General features: G+C 43.2%; 1 protein-coding gene across 1 annotated transcript in view; it reads right to left on the reverse strand.

The window, feature by feature from the left end:
* The window catches only part of ARPC1A (actin related protein 2/3 complex subunit 1A), a 28,825-nt gene extending 26,637 nt beyond the window's left edge, over window positions 1–2,188 (reverse strand). Inside the window, exon 1 of the mRNA XM_027611442.2 lies at window positions 2,036–2,188. The gene's annotated coding sequence lies outside the window, so the exon portion shown is untranslated. The remainder of the gene's footprint in view (window positions 1–2,035) is intronic.
* Window positions 2,189–9,795: the final 7,607 nt, after the last annotated feature.

Consider the following 9,795-nt stretch of genomic DNA (forward strand, 5'->3'; position numbering starts at 1 on the left):
CCCAAAAGAGATGCTGAATTAGTTCCCTTTCTTCCTTTGACCCAAGGCTTTTGAACCATCTCTAAAAGCACACACTGGTTATTATCCTCTGAACTTGGAAATGTCTACATATATTTTGAATTCTTGGCCCTGAAGCCTGAAAGTATTTGTACAGTAACGATGTCAGTTCCCTGTTTAGGGTCAGTTTCCAACACTGTGATTCATCCAGTTTCTAACTGCTCTCATTACCCAACCCAGCAATCCCAGGTACTCCAACAAGGTCACCACACCCTCCACAAGGTTCTGAGACAAGGTTTCAATGCCAGGCACCAGCCTTACCGGCAGATCATTTTAAACTTCTTTATGCAGAATTTGTTTCAGCACAGGATTAGTTAACTAGATCAAAATACTGCCACTCTTCCTCCAAGCAAGTGTTTTATTTTTCCAAGATAATCCCCTCCTTTAACTGTGATAAGTAGATGAAGTAACCCTGGAAGGTTTCCGAATACTCTCTGGTAGGAAGCAGCCAGTTACACCCACTTCCTAAAAGGGCAAAAACACCCTCCAGACTGATACCCTCTCCTTTTTTCCTTAGATACCTGAGAAACCCAGGACGTACCTGAAACCAAAAGGTGAGATAAAATTGATTTAAAAAAGGGCAGAACTAGGATAACTTCGGTAATTTAGAAAATGAATGGAAGTAGATAAAAAGATTAGCATTTCCTTCAAGTTCCAGAGCTGCATATGAGAACAGATGGCTTTCTCATCAAAGATTCTAAGCTACAATTTATTAAGTGTCTACCACGTTCCCAGAAGTGTAGTTAAGTACAGGGAGAGGGCCAGAAACATAAATACATCTGACACTTTCCTGGTCCTCAAGTCTGGTCGGAGGTGGGGGCGGGGGAGGGTAGGAAAGGAAGGGAAGACGGTATGATATGCACAGAACGCCCAAACAGTAGGAATAACGAGTATGTATTCAGCACCTACTCTGGCCCAGGTACTAGTCTGGACAATTAATGCAAATAAACTCACTTCCTCCAAATAGGTAAATAAATAAATAAGTGACGATAATAATAATAAAAGCCCTAAGAACATTCCTACTGCAGACGAGGAAACAGGGACTCAGAGATGCAACCTTCACCACTAAGTGGTGGCGCCGGGACTGGAACATGGGCAGTCCCACTGCAGGGGCTGGAACGTGAAAGGGGCTGCATAAAAGGCTCCGCGGAGCGAGTAGGGCCGGGTGTGTGCAATAACTGACTTAAGAGAAGGCGGCACTCGAGCGGAGGGAAGCTTAGAAGAACTCGGGGGAGGGTCTTTCTGCAGTTCGGGCGCCCCCCCCCCCCCCCGGAGCTGAAAGATTGAGGGCTGCCCTAGACAGGAGCGGGACATTCCCGGGTCGCCCACCGCGCGCAGTACCTATTCTAGATGCTAAAGAAACGTTCCGTCGTGACGCTCGGCTAGGAGGAAGGTCATCTCATTTACTACAGTTTTACAGATTGTGATGAATGCCCGCCGTAGAGGAGCGAACAGGGCTGCGGAAGCGCAGGTAAAGGAGCCGCTCATTCTGGCACTGAAGGGGGCTCGGAGCTGGGAAATCTCTAGAGAAGCGATCTGTGGGGGCGCCTGGGTGGCTCGGTTGGTTAAGTGACTGCCTTCGGCTCAGGTCATGATCCTGGAGTCCCGGGATCGAGTCCCGCATCCGGCTCCCTGCTCGGCGGGGAGTCAGCTTCTCCCTCTGACCCTCTTCCCTCCCGTGCTCTCTCCCGTGCTCTCTCTCGTGCTCTCTCTCATTCTCTCTCTCTCAAATAAATAAATAAAATCTTAAAAAAAAAATCGATCTGTGTGTGTGGGAACCCCAGGGGCTCGGCGGGCCCCACGGAGACTGGGGATCCCCGCCCCCTCCGGAGGCCGGGCCAGGAGACCCGGCCCGCCCCTCAGCCCCTGGGCCCCGCGGCCTAAGCCCCCGCCTCACCGCCCCCGCGGGTTCAAGTCCGGTGCGAGGCCGGGCCAGTGCAGGCCGACAGGGCCAGGAGCTCGCCCTGCTGTCCCTTACCTGGGATCGGGGCAGTGCGGACCGGCTCGGAGCGGAGAATTCGCGGACTCTGGTCAGTCGACGCGAACAGGCTCCGGCGGACGCGGGTGGAGGACCGAGGCCCAGAGGGAGCGGCTGACAGATCCCGGAAATGGCCACGGCGCCTGCGCGGAGCGGCCGCGCGGTGGTCTGCGCACGCGCCTAGTTTGGGCGCGCGGCCGGGGTCCGGCGCGGGTGCGGTGGGGGAGGGTCCGGCGTCCGAGGGGCCCTTTGCGAGGGGCGTCGTACACCGCCTCGAAGGTGGTGGCCAAGCGGCGTGGAGGGCTTCATCTTTTTCTAAATGAAGTTATCTCAGACTCGTGGATCGATGTGTGGAGCGTTGACGCTTTCACAAGTGCTTTTGTCAGGAAATGAATTAGCGAGGGCCGAGGCCTTTTAGAGCGAGCCACAGGGACCCGACGAACGAAACGTTTTTCTCCCTTCAGAGAGAAGGTTCCCTCTTTTTTTTTAATTTTTATTTTAATTTTTTATTGTTATGTTAATCACTATACATCACATCATTAGTTTTTGATGTAGTGTTCCATGATTCATTGTTTGTGCATAACACCCAGTGCTCCACGCAGAACGTGCCCTCTTTAATACCCATCACCAGGCTAGCCCATCCCCCCACCCTCCTCCCCTCTAGAACCCTCAGTTTTTCAGAGTCCATCCTCTCTCATGGTTCGTCTCCCCCTCTGACTTACTCCCCCTCATTCTTCCCCTCCTGCTATCTTCTTCTTTTTTTCTTAACATATCTTGCATTATTTGTTTCAGAAGTACAGATCTGTGATTCATCAGTCTTGCACAATTCACAGCGCTCACCATAGCACATACCCTCCCCAATGTCTATCACCCAGCCACCCCATCCCTCCCACCCCCCCACCACTCCAGCAACCCTCAGTTTGTTTCCTGAGGTTAAAAATTCCTCATATCAGTGAGGTCATATGATACATGTCTTTCTCTGATTGACTTATTTCACTCAGCATAACACCCTCCGGTTCCATCCACGTCGTTGCAAATGGCAGGATCTCATTCCTTTTTATGGCTGCATAATATTCCATTGTGTATATATACCACCTCTTCTTTATCCATTCATCTGTCGATGGACATCTTGGCTCTTTCCACAGTTTGGCTATTGTGGACATTGCTGCGATAAACATCGGGGTGCACGTACCCCTTCGGGTCCCTACATTTGTATCTTTGTGGTAAATACCCAGTAGTGCAATTGCTGGATCGTAGGGTAGCTCTATTTTCAACTGTTTGAGGAACCTCCATATTGTTTTCCAGAGTGGTTGCACCAGCTTGCATCCACAAGAAGGTTCCCTCTTAAGAGCCAGTTTCTCTGTGGAAAGCCTCTGAGGCCCTCCCCGAGGAACCTTCTTGACCTTTCTTTGGTCAGAATCACTTGTTCCCTGCTCCCAAAATGGCACTACAGGACAGAGGAGTTGGGGGAATTCATCACCCCCCGAAACACGTGGAGATAGTGCTTGCTCTACAGATGCGGCTTCTACAAAATGCCCTGAACCCCACTTCCAGCTAGACTTGGCGCCCTTGAACCCATAGAAATCCTGGAGCAGCCCTCCTTTCGTCGGGGCCACTGGAGGTCACCAACAGAGTGCTTCGGCCGGCTTATGAGTTTGACCCCAATGCTTGCCCAGAAGGTGGTGTTCACAAAAGTGAAGTTGTCACATTCCTGATTTCAGAGCCACACTGTTTTGTAGGGTTAGTTAATCCAGCTGTCCAAGAAGCACTAATGCACTGGAAGGAAATTGGTTTTATTTTGCCCTATGGCTACAAAGTCTTTGGTCCTAGGGAGATGGAGGACAGATTGAGAGAGCAGAACGATCATTTTAAATTAATTACCTCCCTCCCAGTGACAACATCTTGGCCCAGGAAGGACAGCACACATGGAAGCAAGGATTCCTCACGTGTCTGCAAGCTACATGAACTCATCCAGAAGTATGTAGAGTTGGTATCCAGAGTCAAAATACCAACTGTTTTGTTTAGATCCCATCTCTTTACAAAAGACAGTTCCTTCTTTGAAGGAGTTTATAATACGAATAGATGAGAATAACATACAAACCAATAGACCTTGGTGAAGGTGTTGATAGAAGCTGGTGCCAGGGCTGGCCTCCTGATACCTGTCCAGAGCATTTGCCATTATCACCTCATGCCCTGGTTATACCAGCCATTGGAGTTCCAAGCAGGGTGAGTTATTTTTAGTGTGTGTTTTTTTACATGCATAATCACACTGACCTAGTATGCCAAATGAGGATTCTCTTTTAAAAAAAGTAGTACCAGGAAAGGTGGTACTTAGAAATGGGAGGAAGTGAAGGGTTGAATAATGTCATGGAATGATTTTGTTCGCTTTATTGATTCAATTGGAATAGGAACAGGATTGAATTGGAAATGGGTCAAACGTCAAGTCATCAAGTGTTTAATGCGTGTTCACCAAGTGCCAAGATTTGTGTTAAGCATTTCAATAGATGTACAGAAGAGTTGGGTAAGATCTTTCTGTCCTCAAAGAGCCCAGAAGCTAGGATGAGATCAGTTCACACATAATTTTAAATACAAGGAAATACACAATGCCTTCAACCTGGAAGATCCTACTTAATATTTGTTGAATGAAACTATGAATGAGTGAAATAAACAGTCTGGGATTTCAAAGAACACAGAGGTTACGACCAGTTGTGAGTGGGAGGAAGGGCTTATATCAGGAAAGTACCCAATCATAGGTCAGAAAGATTACATGTTTGCAAAGGCCTAAGGATTTCCATCTGCTCAGGAGGGCCTCGATTTAGTATCTGGAATGTGGTTTGGAGGGTAAGAAGACTGGTTCTCCCTTGAACCCCAGCTGAACAACAGGGAACACTACTGCCGGTCAGACTCCATTTTGTTGTTTTTTTCTTTTTAAAAACATTTTAGAAGTAATCTCTACACCCAATGTGGGGTTCAAATGGATGACCCCTGAGATCAAGAGTCACAATCTCTACCAGTCGAGCCAGCCAGTTTCCCCTCTGCCTCTATTTTGTGTTTTACATGGGTTAATGCCTACCACCTACTCACCACAAAGACTGTTGGAAATATTTATTGACTCAATGCCTATAAAAGCTGTAAGCAAACAAAGGACAAAAACATAAATGCATACTCTGTTAATGCTTAATAATGCTTATTGCCCACTCCTTTAGATATTGTCCTATATGGTTCCAAGGAGGGAAAGTTTCCTATGGAAAGGATCTTGTACCATTCAGTACAGAGGACTAAAAAATGCATGCAAATTTTTGCACTCTACGCTGCTTTACCCAGTTCATTTCCATAGCACAGAGGTGGGACCACTTAGTTTGTGGGGTGTCTAGAGGCATAAGGTAGTCTCAGATGGTATATAAATACCCTACTATCACAGATATCATTCTTATAAGACAAACACATGAGCAAACTTATGAATACCACGTATTGTTTTCCTAATTGGGTAAGTAAAATCTGTAGTTCACTAACCTGTAAGTCTGGAGGCCACGGCCACTTACACATTTTGCTTCTGACGCCTTTTCCGTGTTAGGCGAACTTAGGTTATTTTAATAGAAAGATCATATGATGGAGTACTTAAGAGAGTTCATTGACATTGCAATAAATAGAACTGGGTTCAAATTTTGGCTCTGCAGCTTACCATCTATATGACTTCGGAGAAGTCAATCAATTTCTCTTAAGTTCATCTGTCAAATGAGGATAATAGTTTCCACCTCTATAGTATCCACCTCTTAGGGTTGGTCTTAGGATTAAAATAGAGAATGTATATAAAGTGCTTGTCAGTTCTTGGCTTATTAAAAGTGTTCAATAAATTGTGGCAGTTATTATTTGAACATAATGTACCAAGTTGATTGTCACAGTTTATTGTTTCCCGGTTGTTTTCTTCCAGTCTGTGGCTTCTCTTCATTTGTTATCTTAGTTAATATCTTTCAAAGAGCAGAAGTTCTTAATTTTGAGGAAGTCCATTTATCTGTTGTCATGTCTAAGAAATCTCTGACTAATCCAAGGTTATATAGATTTTTTTTCATGTTTTTTTCCTAGAAGTTTTATATATCGATTGATTTTAGAGTGTTAAACTAAACTTGCATTGTTGGGAAAAGTCCTACTTAGTCCTTTTTTTTTTTTTTTTTGTGGGCAGCAAAGCAAAATTTATTGAGTGATAGTAAAGTGATAGTACAAAGCTCCCGAAGAGGGAGGGGACCTGAGAGGGTTGACCAGTCCTACTTAGTCTTGACATTATTTTCATACGTTATTGTATTCCTTTGCTAAAATTTTTCTTAAGAATTGAGCAATTTAGGGGTACCTGGCTGGCTCAGTGAAAGGAGCGTGCAACTCTTGATCTTGGGGTGGTGAGTTCGAGCCCCACGTTTGGTGTAAAGATTACTTAAATAAATAAAACCTAAGAAAGAATTTAACAATTTAAGGGGTGCCTGGCTGGATTAGTCGGTAGAGCATGTGACTCTTGATCTTGGGGTGGTGAGTTTGAGCCCCACATTGGGGGCGGAGATTACATTTAAAAAAGTCTTTAGAGGCTGGAACCAACTTGCTCAAAGACATACTATCAAGAGTAATAAAAAAAAGTCAAAGCAAATACTTAAAAGAAAAAAGGAATTTAGCAATTTAAAATCTTGGCTTACGAAGGATATTGTTTTGAAGTCTACTTTTCCTGTAATTCTTTTGTTTTTTAGTTTTGGTATTTGAGTAATTCTGGCTTCATAATGAGTTCAGGAGTATTCTTTCTCTTGAATTTTCTGGAAGAGTTTGTGTAGAATTGGCATTTCTTAATTTTTAAACATGGAAGTTTTAAGTTATATTTTTATTATTGATTTCTGCCTTAATTGCATAATTTCTAGCTTAATTACTAATTTGTTTTTGCTTGCTTGTTTTGATTACTAAGAAAGGTGTGTTAATATCTCCCAAGTGTTGTGGAGTTGTCTATTTCTACTCTCTGTTATTTTTTTCTTTGTATATTTTGAGGCTATATTATAGGTGCCTCTATGTTATGGAATTGTCATGTCTTGTGAGTTGGATGTTTTATCATTATGAAATACTCCTTTTTAAAAAAAATATTTGAGAGAGAGAGTGCAGGTGTACCAGTGGGGGGAGGGGCAGAGAGAGGGGTAGAGAAGCAGATTCCATGCTGAGCAGGGAGCCTGGCTCCAGGCTCAATCTCACCACCTTGAGACATGATACCTGAGCCGAAATAAAGAGTCAGATGCTTAACTGACTGAGCCATCCTGGCACTCCCTGCATTTTTTTTAAGTAAGCTGTACACCCAATGTGGGGCTTGAACTTAAAACACTGAGATCAAGAGTCCCATGCGCTACCAACTGAGCCAGCCAGGTGCCCCGGAATATTCCTTTCTAATAGTGCTTTTGCTCCTCTGATATTAATACAGCTATACCAGCTTTTTTTGGGTTAGGGTTTGCCTAGTATATCTTTTTTTTTCCTTTTTTCCTTTCAACCTTTCTATTACCTTATGCTTTTAGATGTGTTGCTCATAAACAACATGCAGTTGCAATTTATGATTACAGTATTTTTATCCTTTAACTGAAATATCCATCCATTTACACTTAATTACTGATATACTTGAATTTACTCGATCATCTTATTATATGCTTTATTTTTGTCCTCACTTTTCTGTTTTTTTCCTCTCTCCTTTCTTGCCTTCTTTTGGATTGATTGTTTTTTATTATTCCATTTTCAAGAACTAATTTAGAGGTGTGCTGGAGCAGGCTCACACTGGCTCAGGAGAACAGCTTGTGCTCTCTTTTCCCAAATTCATGTTCAGTAACCTCTTATTGGTAGCTTGAAATTAGCCACCATGGGAGCATTTATACCATAGGGAGTAGCAAAGACTGCAGATCAGGGCTTTCATCCTATAGAGCACACCAATGATTAGTACTCTCTCTTCCTGGATAATGCAAAGGTCTTAGATTACCTTAACTCCGTTATTATTCTTTTGCATAGTTATATACTATCCTTGTCATACATTTTAATTCTATTGTAAATACCATGTATTTGCCATTTTCTGAAGTTCCTGTGGGATTGTTTCTATTACCAACTTGTTGTTTTGACTGGTTCTCATTTGTATTCTTGTCATCTTATGTGGTTGGTTATCAATGTTGTGTCTAACATTTTAATTTTTACATTATGTGGGAATAGTTTGAGACCTAAAATGATTTTATCTTTGCCCAGATAAGATTTTCATTTTCATTTTGCCAAGTGCCTGAGGATGTCAGCAGTCTGGGATCACCTTAATCTAATTTTAGGATTTGAGATTTTTCTGGGTCATTCAGATGACTCAAAGCTTGGTTCCAATCCTTGAGAAGAATGTTCACCTTCTAATTCACATTCTTCTCAAGGATTGGATCCTAGTGTCCTATCCCCAAAGCACAGATGTGATGGTTAATTTTGTCAACTTAACTGAGCCATGGGATACCCAGATATTTGATCAAATATTATTCTAGGTGTTTCTGTGAGGGTGGTTTTGGATGAGATTGACCTTTTAGACTGGTAGACTGAATAGAGCAGATTGCCCTCCATAATGTGGGTGAGCATCATCCAATAGTAGCATCTATTTACCACTCAATAGAACAAAAGGCTGACCTCCCCCTAGTAAGAGAGAATTCCTTCCTCTTGACAGCCTTTGAACTGGAACATTGGCTCTTTCTGGTTGTCTGCCCTTTGCCCAGATAAGATTTTCTGATATCTGTGCAGATGTTTTGCTTGCTAGTCTCCATAATCATATAAGGCAATTCCTTTTACTAAGTCTTTTTTATATCTGGGTATCTACTGATGTAACTGTGTATCTACATCTGTATCTGTCTCTATTTCCTATTGGTTTTGTTTCTCTGGGGATCCCTGATTACTACAACAGACGTTTACCGGGACCCTTGTCCTTGGAGGGCCCTGAACTGCATCTTTTGTCTCTTTAGTATGACAGACTTTTGAAAGTACTGTTAGGCTCTCAGCCACCTGGTCTAGAATCAACAAATAGTCCTTGGGGTGAAGCAGTCCTAAAATGCTAGGCTCACTCTCTGATGTTCTCTTTTCTCTTGGATATTGACCTGGTATTTACTGCCTTATTAGCTCTCTCTTATCTCTTATCTTTGTATATTTTTTCCACCTTTCTAGTTATCGCTAGTGGGAGAGTTGTCTGTCACCCTAGTCCTCCATTACCAGAATCACTTGGTAAGTAATTATTTTTAAAATTGTCTCTATTTGACTCCAAATGGTTGAAAGACCTAAACGTGAGACAGGAGTCCATCCAAATCCTAAAGGAGAACACAGGTAGCAACCTTTTCGACCTTAGCCGCAGCAACTTCTTCCTAGAAACATCGCCAAACGCACGGGAAGCCAGGGCAAAAATGAACTATTGGGATTTCATCAAGATAAAAAGCTTTTGCACAGCAAAAGAAACAGTCCACAAAACCAAAAGACAACCGACAGAATGGGAGAAAATATTTGCAAATGACATATCAGATAAAGGGCTAGTATCCAAAATCTATAAAGAACTTATCAAACTCAACACCCAAAGAACAAATAATCCAATCAAGAAATGGGCAGGAGACATGAACAGACATTTCTGCAAAGAAGACATCCAAATGGCCAACAGACACATGAAAAAGTGCTCAACATCGCTCGGCATCAGGGAAATCCAAATCAAAACCTCAGTGAGATACCACCTCACACCAGTCAGAATGGCTAAAATTAAC

Source organism: Zalophus californianus, chromosome 10 (assembly GCF_009762305.2).
Source record: "Zalophus californianus isolate mZalCal1 chromosome 10, mZalCal1.pri.v2, whole genome shotgun sequence".
NCBI classification, from domain to species: Eukaryota; Metazoa; Chordata; class Mammalia; order Carnivora; family Otariidae; genus Zalophus; species Zalophus californianus.